The sequence below is a fragment of the Microtus pennsylvanicus genome, chromosome 8 (assembly GCF_037038515.1).
Source record: "Microtus pennsylvanicus isolate mMicPen1 chromosome 8, mMicPen1.hap1, whole genome shotgun sequence".
Lineage (NCBI taxonomy): Eukaryota > Metazoa > Chordata > Mammalia > Rodentia > Cricetidae > Microtus > Microtus pennsylvanicus.
The window spans coordinates 65,266,295-65,285,907 of record NC_134586.1 but is presented as its reverse complement, the minus strand read 5'-3'; the positions used below and the strand labels follow the sequence as shown (position 1 = coordinate 65,285,907).

General features: G+C 37.1%; 1 pseudogene; it reads right to left on the bottom strand.

Moving 5' to 3' along the window:
* Positions 1 to 17,963: 17,963 nt before the first annotated feature.
* On the bottom strand, positions 17,964 to 18,442 carry LOC142855559 (centrin-3 pseudogene; annotated as a pseudogene).
* Between the last annotated feature and the right edge of the window lie 1,171 nt (positions 18,443 to 19,613).

Sequence of the window (19,613 nt, the reverse complement as noted above, 5' to 3'; positions counted from 1 at the left end):
GAGAGATAACTGTAATTTGGGGACACTTGGGAGGAGGTGGTATGGAAACTTAGTGTAGTATAAACTCCCTGAAATCTATGAGGGTGACCCAGTAAAGACTTCCAGCTAAGCAGGATACAGAGCCTGAAACAGCCATCTTATGTAACTAGGAAAGGCTTCTGAAGGTAGGACAGGGACACCAACCCAGCCACAAAACTTTCTACCTACACTTTGTTCCACCTTCAAACTGATAGATAATTTAATGAAATGGGTCCCTGGAATCTCAGAGAAAGGCAGGCTAGACAGCAAAGCTGAATAGAGACAGAGAAACCGGCTAATAATATCGCCACATTTTAAAATGAGTAACTGACAAGAAAGCCAACCACAAAATGCAATAACTATATGAAATATTTTCTGGCTCTGCCATAGATGCTATAGCTCACTATTAAAGTGAAAGTCTCTGTCTGGTGACCAAGAAAGAAAAAAGGAAAACTGACGTAAAGGCAATATTCAGAAGTAGGACAAAAATTCACCTTACTCCAACAATTCATATCTATCATCTTCTAAAGGAAAGAAAGCAGACAGTTCCAACAATGCAATTTTAAATCCAGAATGGTATGGAAGGGCACTTCTAGCTGTGCAATGTCACTGGAAATACCCATAATCTGCAAACCAATTTGTTGCTTTTAAAAGAAAAATGTTCTAGGACCAATGATAGACAGATATAAGTCTTCTGCCTGTAGAATTCAACCTTTATAAGTATTTTGGAGTTGATATAATTTTTTATAAACTATAAACATGCATGCTAAGTGTGTAGAGTAACACACTGGAAAGCAGAGGAAAGGGAGAAATCCAAGAAATCTTACATAGAACTATGAAGTTTTGTTCCCTTTATTAATTTAGTATTTCCTTTGTTTTGTTTTCTCTCTCCCCCCTCCTTCTTTGTGTGTGTGTGTGTGTGTGTGTGTGTGTTGTGTTTGTATGCACATGCACGCATTTGACAGCAGAGGCCCCAAGAGGGCATTGTTTCAGTTCGGTTGGAGGTCCATGTGGTTGTGAACAACCTGACCTCTCCAAACATAGTCTCTGTTGATCTTTCAGCAAATACTTACCTGTGCTTGTTGGTACACTTAACAGCTTAAATCACCAAGGATGGGTCTGCACTTTTGTGCAATGGCATCTGGTTAAAGAGCATGGACTTGAATGTCCTCCTGACTATATGGGATCCAGAATTTATCTAGAAAGCAAGGGAACTCTTGGGAGCTATGATTGACCCTGACATCTGAGCTAAGAACACAAATCCTATCTGGTGGAAGAGCTTTTTTTTTTTCTTTTTCTACCCTGTGGCTGTAGATTTGTACTGACCACTGAGTATAGATAGACTTAAAACAGAACTGGGACGAAACATTCCAAGTTCCCAATTTTGCAAAAAGAAAAGGAGCTAACAGTAAATTTGACATCTCATCAACCTATATGCAACATGAAAGCAGAAGAATTTGTAACTTTTGGTAAATTTTATTTGCTTGGCTTTGTCCAGGCAGATGTACAACTTACTGGAAAAAAAATACAGAAATAGTATCATAAGCACTAGGACAAAGTTCTTGAAGAAAGGTGAACAAAACCTAGTAGGTATATTTGCCAATATACCATTTAAAGTTTCTTAAAAGATATGGCTTTGAACCACCATGTAGGTGCTGAGAATTAAACCTGTATCCCTTGCAAGAGCAACAAGTGTTCTTAACCACTAACTCATCTCTTCAGCCATGGGGATGTCTACGGACTATACTGCTGCCTGAGGCCATGTTGATATCCATGGGGCAAGCTGCCACCTATGGCCATGTCTGGATCTATGATCCAACTACAATCTAAGGCAGTGTTGATGTCCATGGCCCATTACCACCAAAGACAATCAGATGTCCGTAGTCTGTGCTGCCGCCTGAAGCCATGTTGATGTCTGTGACCTCCATAGCCAACTGAGGCCCTGTCGATGTCCTGTTGATATCACTATGGTCCATCCTGCTGCCAAAGACCGTGTTTGAATTTGTGATCCTACTGCAGCCTGAGGCCATGTTGTTGTGCTTGGCCCATGCAGCTGCTGAAGGCGTTGATGGTGTCTGAGGCCTGGGCGATGTACGGGACCATGTCTATGTATTGCCACTGGATACTGTGCTGTTGCTGGAGACCATGTGGAAGTCCATGTTCCATGCTTCTGCTGAGAGTTATTTTTGCCTTGGTATTGACAACTGTAGACTCATAGTTGAGAAAGGACATAGAAGGTCTATATGACAACAGTAACCCAACCCAACCTCACCAAAAAAGTAACAGCCTCAACAGAAAACCGTTAAACAGAACTCTTGAAAATTGCCAAAAAGGATGCTGAAGTGTATTTATTTATCCACAATTGATGGCTTCTGGTGAGCATGTACAAGTTGAGGAAGGATTCAGTTTTCTTCTAAAGACTAGCCACTGGGTGTTTGATCATGCTTCAGTGAGTATATGGACAATACAAATTGGACTTGTTTTTTCTTTCTTGGAGAGATGTCCCAAGGGTGGTGGGCAGACCTGGGAGTTCATGATGTGCAATTTCTAAATAATCAATGAAAATATGAAAAGAAAAATATCTGATTTTATTTTTAATTGTGTTTGTGTGTGTATGACTACAGTGCCCACCAAGGCCCTAGGAGGGCATCAGATCCTCAGGACCTGGCATTTGAAGTGACTGCATGAACTAACAGACGTGGCTGCTGGGAACAGATTTCAGATCCTTTGGAAGGGCAGTCATTGCTTTTAGCCATTGAGCCACTTCTTCAGCCTCATATTACCCTGTTTAAAGACTATATTTTGGAGGGTATGGGGACTTAACACAGATATAACCAAGGAGCCTAGTGTGGGAATACTCAGGTTTCTTTGGAGAATTAGAGGAATGTAGCTAGATAGGCACAGACACTGAGTCTAACATTTACAGTAGTTGAGATGCAAACAAGCTCTTAAACAGGGAAGTACCAAATAAAAGGGGAATTTAGGGGGACAACAGAGTAAGCAGCCAATCTGAAACTGAGGCATTAACTAAGTGGGAGTCTGTAAGCAGAAAGATGTTGTGGAAGAAAGTGAGAAAGTTAGAACTGGACTAGGTTCATGGTATGTGTCCATGCTACGTTCAGCGACAAACACTAACTCCATACATATTAACTTCTTTGGAATTGGGATACAGCTCAATGGGCAGAGTGCTTGCTTACCATGTACTAATGCCAGGGTTCTATACCCAGGAACACATAAACCAAGTAAGGAGAGAAAGGTTTAGAATCTCATCACTCAAAAAGTAAAGGCAGGATGACCAGAAGTTCAAATTTAGCCCATCCTAGTGACCGCATCTCACAGAAAATGAAACAAAACTAAATGTTAATTCATTAATCAGTTAATTTGTTAAAGGATTGCATACATGAGAGATTTTAGTAGATTAAATCATCTAACTATTTTAGAAAGACTGTAAGGTGGCTCTAAAACCTAGAGTTGAGTCAGAGAGTGATAAGAAAACTTCAGTTAGAAAGTGAAGAATTGAACAGGTCACTTCCATATAAAATTAAACTGGTGATCAATAGATGAGTAAATTTGAAAGAACTGTAGAAATAGAGAGGCCAATATGTAGAAAGAAATCACATCAAGAGGCAAACTAGGTAGACATGAGGAGAATCTTTTAACTTTTAACCATTTAAGTAGCTTGGATGAAAATAGCCCTCTGCTAGGATACAGATATCAATGTTGAGTCTGTTTTTCACATATCAGAGTTTAGACACTGAAGTATAGGTCTTATTGAGAAAAACATACTTAAGTTTTACCACCATCTATCTAAGTAAGTATTTTATTCCCTCTTAGATAGGAGAAGCTTAAAAAGATATTTCTGAAATTTTCTATCTTTAATTCCTAGTTATAAACTATGTCTGATATGTAGATATAGTTGTTTCATGTATATGCTTAAAATTAATGCTACATAGGCTTTAAATATTTGTCTGCTATAGGATCATTTTATAAAGGAGAGAGGTTTATTAATAAGCTCTGCATTAGCTCAGGAGGGAGAGGGAAGGCTTATTTTCTATTTCTTCAAAGCCTTGATATTACCAGGGATAATGATAATAAGGAAAGCTCAGAGGGAGAGATGAGATTCTGAAAATCAAACGCATTACTTTAATTTGCATTACTCCCTGCAAGCCCAAGATGGAGCCTGGTGGAAAGTAGAAAGGGAACAATTTTAGGTCCCTTTAGAAATCTGTACAACAGAACTATTTCAAATGATACTCATAGGCAACTCTATGCTGTTTTAAACCTCTATCACCTTCTTGGGAAAGAGTTTCCAAGCTCCTGTGTTGCTTATACATTTCATAGTCTCTTGTGAGTAATTATCTCTCTGGCATGCATTTTTCTTTGTCTTCTGTCTGGTAAGAGCTGTTCCTCTTGAAGAATCAGCATGGATACTTTTAGTAATTCCCAGTTTTTATGAGACTGTCTACTAAGCGTTTGAAAGGCCACTAATTATGTGTCAGTGAATGGGCTTGGCTTGGAATTCTAGTGGCAGGTAGGCTGGAAGAATCTAAACTGTGAGACTACTTCTGTTACATAGTTAACTAAAGGCAAGTTTGGGATATATAATAGAATGTTATAATTTTTAAAATAAATGGGACTTAGAGAATGGCTTGGTCTGGATATCAAGGAAGAGGACATTCATTCAATCCCAATAACTCATATAAAAAGCCAGGCGTGGTGGCACGAACTTGTTATCTCAGTTCTAGAAATGTATAGCCAGGCAGGTCACTAGGCTCACTGACCAGGTAGGTTATTAGCCTACTACATGAGCTGAAGGCCAAGAATAGCACCTATCTTTTTAAAATAAGTGAATGAAACACAAAAGGGATGAAAGCTAAGGTTGTCTCAGACTCTGACCCCCACATACAATACACACCACACACACACACACACACACACACACACACACACCACAATCCATATCCTCCAGTATGGAGTGAAATTCATATCAAGTGAGCGGCCAGTAGATGATCTAGTTTTAAGCAGACCCATTGCCTTTTAGGCCAGTTTGGCCAGGAATAACCCTTTCTCCACATTGTAATTTTCTCACTTATCAAGGATGACATATTTCCCTCAAAGGACTATTTTGGTGGTTACTTAAAGCATGCATTATATATGTGTGTACACGATGTGTATGTGTATACATGACGTATGTGTGTGCACGATGTGTATACATGATGTATATGTGTGTGCACGATGTGTATGTGTATACATGACGTATATGTGTGTACACGATGTGTATGTGTATACATGACGTATGTGTGTGTGCACGATGTGTATGTGTATACACGACGTATATGTGTGTGCACGATGTGTTTACATGACGTATATGTGTGTACACGATGTGTATGTGTATACACGACTTATGTGTATGTGCACGATGTGTAAGTGTATACACGACGTATATGTGTGTACACAGTATGTATGTGTATACATGACGTATATGTGTGTACACGATGTGTATGTGTATACATGACATATATGTGTGTACACGATGTGTATGTGTATGCATGACGTATATGTGTGTACACGATGTGTATGTGTATACATGACGTATGTGTGTGTACACGATGTGTATGTGTATACACGACGTATATGTGTGTGCACGATATGTATGTGTATGCATGACATATATGTGTGTGCACGATGTGTATGTGTATACATGACGTATATGTGGGTACACGATGTGTATACATGACGTATATGTGTGTACACGATGTGTATGTGTATACATGACGTATATGTATGCACGATGTGTATGTGTATACATGACGCATATGTGTGTGCACGATATGTATGTGTATACATGACGTATGTGTGTGTGCACGATGTGTATGTGTATACATGACGTATGTGTGTGTACACGATGTGTATGTGTATACATGACGTATATGTGTGCACGATGTGTATGTGTATACATGACGCATATGTGTGTGCACGATATGTATGTGTATACATGACGTATGTGTGTGTACACGATGTGTATGTGTATACATGACGTATATGTGGGTACACGATGTGTATGTGTATACATGACATATATGTGTGTACACGATGTGTATGTGTATACATGACGTATATGTGTGCACGATGTGTATGTGTATACATGACGCATATGTGTGTGCACGATGTGTATGTGTATACATGACGTATGTGTGTGTACACGATGTGTATGTGTATACATGACGTATATGTGTGTGCACGATGTGTATGTGTATACATGACGTATGTGTGTGTACACGATGTGTATGTGTATACATGACGTATATGTGTGTGCACGATGTGTATGTGTATACATGACGTATATGTGGGTACACGATGTGTATACATGATGTATATGTGTGTACACGATGTGTATGTGTATACATGACGTATATGTGTGTGCACGATGTGTATGTGTATACATGACGTATATGTGTGTGGACGATGTGTATGTGTATACATGACATATATGTGGGTACACGATGTGTATACATGATGTATATGTGTGTACACGATGTGTATGTGTATACATGACAGATATGTGTGTACACGATGTGTATGTGTATACATGACATATATGTGTGTGCACGATGTGTATGTGTATACATGACGTATGTGTGTGTGCACGATGTGTATGTGTATACATGACGTATGTGTGTGCACTATGTGTATACCTGATGTATATGTGTGTACACGATGTGTATGTTTATACATGACGTATATGTGGGTACACGATGTGTATGTGTATACATGACGTATATGTGTGTGCACGATATGTATGTGTATACATGACGTATATGTGGGTACATGATGTGTATGTGTATGCATGACGTATATGTGTGTACATGATATGTATGTGTATACATGACGTATGTGTGTATGCACGATGTGTATGTGTATACATGACATATATGTGTACATGATGTGTATGTGTATGCATGACGCATATGTGTGTGCACGATGTGTATGTGTATACATGACGTATGTGTGTGCACTATGTGTATACCTGACGTATATGTGTGTGGACGATGTGTATGTGTATACATGATGTATATGTGTGTACACGATGTGTATGTGTATACATGACAGATATGTGTGTACACGATGTGTATGTTTATACATGACGTATATGTATGTGCACGATGTGTAAGTGTATACACGACGTATATGTGTGTACACAGTATGTATGTGTATACATGACGTATATGTGTGTACACGATGTGTATGTGTATACATGACATATATGTGTGTACACGATGTGTATGTGTATGCATGACGTATATGTGTGTACACGATGTGTATGTGTATACATGACGTATGTGTGTGTACACGATGTGTATGTGTATACACGACGTATATGTGTGTGCACGATATGTATGTGTATGCATGACATATATGTGTGTGCACGATGTGTATGTGTATACATGACGTATATGTGGGTACACGATGTGTATACATGACGTATATGTGTGTACACGATGTGTATGTGTATACATGACGTATATGTGTGCACGATGTGTATGTGTATACATGACGCATATGTGTGTGCACGATATGTATGTGTATACATGACGTATGTGTGTGTGCACGATGTGTATGTGTATACATGACGTATGTGTGTGTACACGATGTGTATGTGTATACATGACGTATATGTGGGTACATGATGTGTATGTGTATGCATGACATATATGTGTGTGCACGATGTGTATGTGTATACATGACGTATATGTGTGTACACGATGTGTATGTGTATACATGACGTATATGTGTGTACACGATGTGCATGTGTATACATGACGTATATGTGTGTGCACGATGTGTATGTGTATACATGACATATATGTGTGCACGATGTGTATGTGTATACATGACGTATATGTGGGTACACGATGTGTATGTGTATACATGACATATATGTGTGTACACGATGTGTATGTGTATACATGACGTATGTGTGTGTACACGATGTGTATGTGTATACATGACGTATATGTGTGTGCACGATGTGTATGTGTATACATGACGTATATGTGGGTACACGATGTGTATACATGATGTATATGTGTGTACACGATGTGTATGTGTATACATGACGTATATGTGTGTGGACGATGTGTATGTGTATACATGACGTATATGTGGGTACACGATGTGTATACATGATGTATATGTGTGTACACGATGTGTATGTGTATACATGACAGATATGTGTGTACACGATGTGTATGTGTATACATGACATATATGTGTGTGCACGATGTGTATGTGTATACATGACGTATGTGTGTGTGCACGATGTGTATGTGTATACATGACGTATGTGTGTGCACGATGTGTATACCTGATGTATATGTGTGTACACGATGTGTATGTTTATACATGACGTATATGTGGGTACACGATGTGTATGTGTATACATGACGTATATGTGTGTGCACGATATGTATGTGTATACATGACGTATATGTGGGTACATGATGTGTATGTGTATGCATGACGTATATGTGTGTACATGATATGTATGTGTATACATGACGTATGTGTGTATGCACGATGTGTATGTGTATACATGACATATATGTGTACATGATGTGTATGTGTATGCATGACGTATATGTGTGTGGACGATGTGTATGTGTATACATGATGTATATGTGTGTACACGATGTGTATGTGTATACATGACAGATATGTGTGTACACGATGTGTATGTTTATACATGACGTATATGTATGTGCACGATGTGTAAGTGTATACACGACGTATATGTGTGTACACAGTATGTATGTGTATACATGACGTATATGTGTGTACACGATGTGTATGTGTATACATGACATATATGTGTGTACACGATGTGTATGTGTATGCATGACGTATATGTGTGTACACGATGTGTATGTGTATACATGACGTATGTGTGTGTACACGATGTGTATGTGTATACACGACGTATATGTGTGTGCACGATATGTATGTGTATGCATGACATATATGTGTGTGCACGATGTGTATGTGTATACATGACGTATATGTGGGTACACGATGTGTATACATGACGTATATGTGTGTACACGATGTGTATGTGTATACATGACGTATATGTGTGCACGATGTGTATGTGTATACATGACGCATATGTGTGTGCACGATATGTATGTGTATACATGACGTATGTGTGTGTGCACGATGTGTATGTGTATACATGACGTATGTGTGTGTACACGATGTGTATGTGTATACATGACGTATATGTGGGTACATGATGTGTATGTGTATGCATGACATATATGTGTGTGCACGATGTGTATGTGTATACATGACGTATATGTGTGTACACGATGTGTATGTGTATACATGACGTATATGTGTGTACACGATGTGCATGTGTATACATGACGTATATGTGTGTGCACGATGTGTATGTGTATACATGACATATATGTGTGCACGATGTGTATGTGTATACATGACGTATATGTGGGTACACGATGTGTATGTGTATACATGACGTATGTGTGTGTACACGATGTGTATGTGTATACATGACGTATATGTGGGTACACGATGTGTATGTGTATACATGACATATATGTGTGTACACGATGTGTATGTGTATACATGACGTATATGTGTGTGCACGATGTGTATGTGTATACATGACGTATGTGTGTGTGCACGATGTGTATGTGTATACATGACGTATGTGTGTGCACGATGTGTATACATGATGTATATGTGTGTACACGATGTGTATGTTTATACATGACGTATATGTAGGTACACGATGTGTATGTGTATACATGACGTATATGTCTGTGCACGATATGTATGTGTATACATGACGTATATGTGGGTACATAATGTGTATGTGTATGCATGACGTATATGTGTGTACACGATGTGTATGTGTATACATGACGTATATGTGGGTACATGATGTGTATGTGTATGCATGACGTATATGTGTGTGCACGATGTGTATGTGTATACATGATGTATATGTGTGTACACGATATGTATGTGTATACATGACGTATGTGTATGTGCACGATGTGTATGTGTATACACGACGTATATGTGTGTGCACGATGTGTATGTGTATGCATGACGTATATGTGTGTGCACGATGTGTATGTGTATGCATGACGTATATGTGTGTGTACACGATGTGTATATGTATACATGACGTATATGTGTGTGCACGATGTGTATGTGTATACATGACATATATGTGTGTGCACGATGTGTATGTGTATACATGACGTATATGTGTGTACATGATGTGTATGTGTATATATGACGTATATGTGTGTACACGATGTGTATGTGTGTACATGACGTATATGTGTGCACAATGTGTATGTGTATACATGACGTATATGTGGGTACATGATGTGTATGTGTATGCATGACGTATGTGTGTACACGATGTTTATGTGTATACATGACGTATATGTGTGTACACGATGTGTATGTGTATACATGACGTATGTGTGTACACGATGTTTATGTGTATACATGACGTATATGTGTGTGCATGATGTTTATGTGTATACATGACGTATGTGTGTGTACACGATGTGTATGTGTATACATGATGTATATGTGTGTGCACGATGTGTATGTGTATACATGACGTATATGTGGGTACACGATATGTATACATGATGTATATGTGTGTACACGATCTGTATGTGTATACATGACAGATATGTGTGTACACGATGTGTATACATGACGTTTGAGGTCATCCTGGTTGACACAGAGAGATAGCTACAGGATAGCCGGGAATACATCATGAGATCCTGTCTAAAAATTTAAAAATATATTTAAAACATAGAACCTAAGACTAGCAATTACAACCCACCTATGCATGAATAAATGAACTCCTGTAGATAGTCTATACTATTTTGTCTGTATCAAAACCCATATTCCATATTTTGCTTGAAAGCTCACTATTATTTTTTTAATACTCTTTGAAAATTTAATACACATGCACAATGTATTCTCATCATATTCAGCCTCCTTGCTCCCTCTTAAACTGCCCTCCCCCGTCATACCTGCCTCCCAACCTCACATTTTTCATGGACCATCACAGAAGTGAATGTGGAAAGAATTTGAGGGCTGTCAGTTTTCTGAATATGAAGACTGAAGCTTAGGTTAAAGAGAAGGAGGATGACGGTAGCAGTTGATACAGTTTGGGAGAATCCCTCTGCTCCGTGTCAATCTGCATTTGCCTGTCAAAAGAGAACTACAACATGTGGCGCTATCATTGAACATTGTCTAGTTTGCTTCGTAACAAACATCAGGACTAAAACCCATGTGAGCAAGGAAAGTATTTGTTACATTTTATAGTTTACATTCCATCATGAAAGAAAATCAGGGTAGGAACTTGTCTTAGTTATCATTGCTATTGCTATGCTGAAACACCATGACTAAAGCAACTTGGGGAAGAGTTTATTTCAGTCAAAGCTTTGAATAATAGTTCCCTAGCAAAACCAGTCAGAGCAGGAGCTCTGGCGGGACTGAAGCCTGGAGGCAGTAGCTCACACAGAGTTCAAGGAGCAAGCTGCCTCCTGATTCTGTTCATCATGGCTTGCTCAGCCTGCTTTCTTATAGAATCCAGGAGCACCATTCCAAAGGTGGTACCACCCACAGTAACTTTGGTCCACCTACACTGATCACTATTCAAACAAGAAAAAAATGCAAAAGACTTGCCAACAGGCCCACATGATGGAGGCATTTTCTCCTTTGAGGGTCTCTCTTATAAATGCCTCCTACTTGTGTCAAGATGACAACAAAACCAACAAAACCAAATGTTTATTTGCTTTAGAATGTGGGGAATTTTCCCTCTTCTCTTGGAAGCACAGGTCTTGCTATTTGATGTTACAAGCAAATTCCCTAATTACTTTCTTTATTCAAGACTTCTCTCCTAGTTTGCATAACACCAGATTGGGGAATAAGTCAAGAAAGTGAGCTCTAATTTAGATCTTATGAGATATGGTCTAGAGTAGCTCAAGAAAGGTTGGAAGTAAGTATTTAACCAATGATGCTCTTGAATTCTCATCCTCCACTCTAAAATGACAGGTCTGTGTCACCATGCCTGGCTGAGACAGTTATTTCTGTAACAATAATAATCTGCCTTGTTCCATAAAGTTTAATCACTTTCAGATACAAGTACAAGTAATGAGAAATTATCAGAGGTGACAAAGTGTCATATATTTTTGCATGAGCTTTTGAAGTGGAAAAGTCAGGCCTGAGAATTTAAAACCATGATCGTATAATTTACCTTTCATTTGCACTAAGACACACTGGAATTTTTGATCAGGGAAATCAAGAGAAATATTGATACTGAACCAATGATATGAATGCTGTTCTTGACACAAAATTATCAAAATATTTCAAAATATAAGGTAATTTTGACATGTTAAAGCAAAATAAAAAAAATTAAATAAGAGAAAGCTTGTAGCTAATATAAACTCAGCATTAAAAATAAAAAAAATATTATGCAAGAGAAGACAGTACAAAGCAGAAATATTAATAATTGAAAGTATGAATAACAAATGTAAATAATCTTTTATAATATGACATTTTTACAGTTTTAAAGATAAATTGTGGCTTCACAATACTATTTTAAAGAGATAATTTTATTTGAATAAAAACTAAGCAGAACACCAGTGAGATGAGATTAATGAAATGGGCATACCATGTACCAAGTGAACACCAACAGACAGTATGCATAGCCTAAGTGAAGCTGCTTTCACTAAGAACATAGATCACGTCTGTTTCTTACAAAGGAATTGCTCCCTTTTATATCTCAGTTTCCATTATGCAAATGATGACAGTTCTGACAGTTTGCTCTGGGAACAACTTAGTTTAAAAGGGGGCTTCTCTGTAGTATGAGGCTGTGATTAACTTTTCTGATTATGCTCAGCTACACTGTCCTTACAATGCCCTCAGATTCACTTGCTCCTGTACATTCTCCTTGATAGAAAGAAAGACCAATCTTGGTCATTTGTGTTAACAGTTCTTTCTTGTACAGGGGGATAGCACTGTCTACCATTACTGGCTAATCAGGGGACCATGGGAGATCAGCCACAAAAGGGCAGTTGGTTAAGAATGACTCTCATAGAAAATTTTGAAATATTGTTTTAAAGAGCATAAGAGTAATGGTTTATCTGTAGTATGGGCTGTAATATCACAGTAATAGTAAAATGTAGGTGGAAGTTTCTGTCCCACCCAGTCCCATAGCCATTCAGTCCTGAAGAAACACACAGAGGCGTATATTAATTATAAACTGGCCTATTAGCGCAGGCATATTATTAACTAGCTCTTACAATTTAAATTAACCCATAATTCTTAACTGTTTAGCCACATGGTTTTGGTAACTTTTCTATGTAAGGCATTCTCATTTCTGTTTCTCTGCCTCTGGCTGTTGACTGCATCTCTGCCTTTTCTCTTCCCAGAATTCTCCTAGTCTGACTGCCCCACCTAGACTTCCTGCCTGGTTACTGGCCAAACAGCATTTTATTAAACCAATACAAATGACAAATCTTTACATTGTACTCTTAAGAGCATTATCCCACAGCAGTGAAAGACATGGATTTGACAGTTGTGATTAATGTGCTTTGGTTGGCAACAGTTCTAATGGCTTTGAGTGTGTTTGTGATGCAAGGAAGGAGGTATTTATGGAAGGTCTTTATATTTAAGGAAAGGTTTTCCAGAATCTATAACACATTGGACCTACAATTTATGATATCTCCCTTTATCTCTTTCAGCATCCTGATTAAAGAATAACCTGAGGTTATTTAAGTTATTATAAGTAAAATGAGAAAGGGGGTTTGAGTCCTCTTGCCTAGTTTTTAAGTTCTAGTTTGAAAACTGGGAAAAGTATGGTTGAAAAGACAATGAGAATAGCAAGATCTTTGGGGTTCACTGGGTCCTGGCTTTATCTTGACTAATGTGGAGAAGGAAGAATCTGTTCTCATTAGGAGTCTGAATTATTTCCCTCTGTCTGTTGGAATCAACATTCAATATTTTATTGGTGACCTTTTAAAGCATCTTCTATTAAACACATGAGGACATATAGACGTCCACCTCACTGGACTTCTAGTTTGTCAAGTCCTCATTAAGTCTGTTTTTGGAGTGCATCTTTTTCTGAAGGCCATTCTCACAACCTCCACTCAAGTTTGGTCTTTTCAGTCCATTGTAGAGACAAAGACATACTATAGGCCTTTTCATATGGATACATCCTGCCTAGTGAAGTCAGTGGAAATGGTGAGAGCCTGTAATTCTTTATAAAGAATTACAAGAGGTTCATTTACTTGTTTTCATACAATAAATTTTACTAAGTTAGTTCTTTGAAAATTTTGTACAATATATTTTGATACCATTCCACCTTCCTTCCCCCTGATCTTACCCACAGATTCACCACCAACTTTTCTATTCACCCAATTTTGTGATCTCTTTTTACTTTAAACCACAGGGAGTTCATTTGCACTGCCCATCTATACGTGGCTATGTGGCTATTTTCTGAAACATATCTGGCTAACCAGTAATCACACCCTTAAAGAAAACTGACTCTCCTTCTCCCATCAACTATCAATTGCTAATTGCTTCTCATCTAGGGTTGGGACTTTGTACCCAACTCCCCTTTCCATGTGTTTATTCATGCTATAACAAGTTCTATGATTTTATATGTGCAATTTTGTCTAGAAAACATTGTAGTCATCTGCCATCTTTGGATCTTACAATCTTTCTGTTCCCTCTTCTACAATGATCCTTGAAGGATATGGTTATAGATGTCCTATTTAGGGATGAGAATTCTAGAGTATCATATTCTTTTCACCATAACCAGTTATGGGTCTCTTATCACTATCTACAGCAAAAATACCAAGGATACCATCAGTGGAATGAAGAAACAGTCTAAAGAATGGGAAGAAACCTTTACCAGCAATCCATCTGACAGTGTTGTAAGGAGACTGCTTGTTTGTCCTGGCCACCTGGCTAGTTTATCCCCTGAAATAGTCACACAGAAACTGTATTAATTAAATAACTGCTTGGCCCAGTAGCAATAACTTCTTATTGGCTAACTCTTACATCTTAGTTTAACACATTTCTATTAATCGTAATATCATCACATGGTAGTGGCTTACCAGCAAAGATTTGGCATGTCTGACTCCGGAGGCTCCATGGCATCTCTCTGACTTTTTCCTTCTTCCAGCATTCAGTTCTGTCTTCCCTGCCTACCCAAGTTCTGTCCTATCAACAGGCCAAGGCAGTTTTTTTTTATTTACTAACCAATAAAAGCAACACAAAAACAGAAGTACCTCCTACATCATGACAGAGGGTGAGAATTACATTTCTTTATAATGCATCCTAATAATGAGTCTGAGAAAAAAGATAAGAACTGTCTTGTAGAGATATGCAGATCAGTGACCATAAATTCTAACAGTAAATCTCCTCATAACAAAGGGATTCTAGGACATCTACTTCATGCTTAATATTAAATTTCCAGAATAAAATCTTCAATATTAGTGAAATTTCTTTTTTCTGACAAATATCCACAAGGGAGTGCTGGTGCAACTTATGAATGTGATGACCTATCTTTCTTAAAGGACCTCAAAGCTTCTGGTCACAATGTTGTAGATGTATAGTTCAGAAGTGGCAAGGATAAGGCTCACCAAGACAATGGTGACAGGAAGTATTCAAGTGAATGAAGTCATTCTCAGGTGGAGCAGTCATATAAAAAGCTTTAGGATATAGTATTTTCTGGTGTTCTCAGATTCAGCTTGGATTAACTACTGATGCTCACAGCCCTGTACACTAGGAATGGGAAATGGAACAGGATGCAGAATACTATTCTTTCTTCTTTATAGTCTAAGTGGCTGTACCACTGAGTCCTGGGCCTCCATATCCCACCAAAAAGTTGCCGTTTGTAGAATCATCTGTTACCAGTAGAGGAGAATCTTGCTATGAGAATCTTGGTAAAACACAAGACAGTTTCTCACCTTGAGGACTGGGAGACTTGTCAGTGAGAATAGAAAGACTTCCAGATAGATTGGCAAAAGGTGGTGACTGGAAATTACCAGTTGTTCCAAAATCTCTCAAAAGTCCCCCCAAAATCTCAAGATATAAATAGGAAGTACCTAGAGGTGCTCCAACTCTTAGGATGTTGGTAAATGTGAGCCAAAATGTGGACATATCCTGGTCTTGGGAATCTCTGTTGTCTCCAATATACAATAGCTCACTGAAGGTTTGAGGCTAGGATAGATAGAGAAGAAATGTTGAAACTCCCCCAGTCCCATGGACAGGACGTCAGAATATCTATCTATCTATCTATCTATCTATCTATCTATCTATCTATCTATCTATCTATCTATCTATCTATCATCTATCTATCATCTATCTATCTTTCTGTATCTATATATGTCTGTCTGTCTGTCTATCTCTCTATGTCAAGAGCAGTGAAAAAACTCCATCCAACTCATATCAGAAAAACAAAAGGTAAATTCACTGAGCAAAGTGAACAAAGAGGGGCAGTGAGTAAGGCAGAAATTCTTTAATGAGGCCCCTCATTTTTAATTTTCATCATTTATTTGTTTCTCTGAATATTATTATTACCATGAACACTTTTCTTACTCAAAATTGTAATGCTTTATAAGAACAATTAACTGGCTTTTGAGATAACTGTATGAAATTTCATCAATATTATACAATTTCCTTCTAATTTCCTGCTCAATTTCTAGTAAGATTTAATAAACTACTCTAGCAGGCTCAAAGTATTTCAAATGTCTCAAATTTTATTGACTTTAAAATTTAAATAGAGTTCACTGAAATTAGCAACTCAACTGTCTTCAGAGCATGCATAGCATCAGAAGCAGATCACTGAAGATATAGTATGAAAACAATTTTCTGTGACCTATCTCCCATAATCCACATTTGCTCCTATCTTTAGTAAGACAGAATGATCCATCAGTATCCGGAAATAATACCTCCACTGTGTTTTTTTTTTTTTTGATAAATTATAGAGCATTCCTTTATCTAGCTAAAACATGCCGAAATGTTTATATGGCTAACCATATTCTCTTTACCTTGCTGTGCTAACACATCAAAATTCAAAATTTAAATCTTTTATTTTAGAAGAAATTATATAATTTAAACTGTATTCATCCAGTTTAATTAGTAAATATTCAAGCTCAACTTTCTACTACAAAACCAGATTTCTAGAATATAACACATAAGAAAGATGGGTCTATATGTATAGCACTTATTCTCTTCAAAATGAATTACTGAACTCCCAAGGAAGAAATTAGGTCAATACCAAATCTTATGTCTTGAAGCACACACAAAATGCCAAACTTGATGAACCCTTAGGTGGATAGGAAAATGTTCTATAATATTGTCATTTGTTTTTTTATGATTTTTGTTTCAAATACAAAACAAAGCGTCAAGCAACTAGAAATTTTCTATCAAGTGTTAACAGATATCATAAATCAGTGAAAATAGAAAACTTACCAAATAGTAAGATACTAATAAAGTAAAAACTTTATTATGAAAATTTGCTAAACATTTCCATTAAAATAAAAGTGCTAGCTAATGCTAACTTTAAAATCTCCAAATAATGTACACCACATGATTTAATTTTTCAATACTTTGTATACATCTTTACTATAAGCATAAAACTAAAAATGTTAAGTCTACCAACACTGTTCATAAAATGGAACTTAGCAGTAAATATATATATATATATATATATATATATATATATATATATATATATATATATATATATATATATCTTTGTAATTTAGTTCCTTTGGAAAAATAAATAAGTTGAATTTTTTGACCGGAATCAAAGCACAAAACTAGAATGTAAATCGTAGCTGCAACATTTTGTTGTTGCTTCTTGTATTGCTTTATATATCACCAGTCATAATAATAACAAAAACCTCTTGAGTTACTTCTCCAACACCATCATTATCAGGTTCTTCTTTCATTGCCCAAGTTTCCTCATCACTCCATTTTTATCCAACTCTCTGTCATCACATCACATCCTTAAGCTTATTTTACCTGAATCATCATCACTTAGCATTTTAAATTCTTTCAGTAGCTCTTCATGTAGATCTCATGATAACAAGTCTGTCATAACTTCATTAAAATCTTCAAAGGTGATTTTGCCTGTGGTTCTCTGTTACATCAGCTAGTTTTTAAACATTAAAACCTAAGTCTTTCTTTGCCTCCTTTCATTATCATAGTCTCTTGCTTTGTCTTTGTCTGTATCAATAGCTCAAAAGCATCGTTCATCTCTTGTTTCTGTTCTTCAGAGAGCTCTCCTTTATTTCTTTTTTACATTTGTTTTGCCTACTGCAAGCTCACTACACAAAGCTAAACTCATTTTCTCTTCTAACAGATATGTTCTTAAGGATTTCAGGAGGAACTGGTTAACAAATGACAACCTCGGCAGCAGAATTTTGTCTTATATTGACTTCCAATTCCATGCAAATGAGGTAGTTTCAGGTTGGACAGTGTTTAACTCTGGAGAGTACTGGATTTACAGAGCGACAGCTCTGTGGAAGGAGAAAATGGCAAAATTTTTGTTCATGTTCAATTATGCCATTCCTATTGGGGCTTTTCAACATACATGTTTCTTCCAAATAATATAGTAATATCTAAATATTGTACATATAATCAAAGCTCGGTAAATGGTATATATAACAAATTTCATTTTTGTAACTCTGAAAGGCCTTCCATTTCATATAGGGATTATGAAGAATGAAACAAAATGCTAAAAACAAGAGAGTAAAAGATGACAGACAATGAGATACAGGCACTACAAATAAAAATAGGAGGAAGTGAGTGAATTTGTTAAGGGTAATATTTTCCCAAGATGCTGACATCTTTGAGAAAATAATGTGCAAACGTAATAATTGAAATGAAATAATATAGCCACATAACAACAGACCTGAGGAATTGAAACACAATTTGTTTCTTCTTTTCATGTATATTTATGTGTGATGTGTATGCATACGTGTGTATACATGTTCACAGATGCATAGACAGATATGTGTATATGAATGTTATAGCCCCTAGTTGATAAAATCACCAGACTCTTCCTTCATTACTCTTCCACCTTCTTCAGTGATGCAGGATCTCTCACTGATTCAACTAGTATTCTAGATATCTTGTTCCTGGGATCAACTAACTTTGCCTTTGAAACCTGTAATTACAGGCAAACTTAGTTGATCCCAGGAGCAAGATATTGGTGGTTGGGATCTGAATTTTGTACCTACTGTTGGTGTAGCAAGGATATAGCTACTGAGCCACCTCTACAGGTCATAAGCACAATTTTAATACCAATTTGGAAATAAAACGTAAACAAAAATTATTGAGCATAAATCTATTGTATAGTAACAGAAATCTTGCAGTAGAAAAACCAGGATACAGTCACATAGAAAATAACTTTGAAATTGTAGGAATATGGCAATCCCAAGTCTTAATTATCAAAATCCACTGTCCGACACGGTCTTTTTCCTGTAAAAAGATGACATATTATACACATACATAAA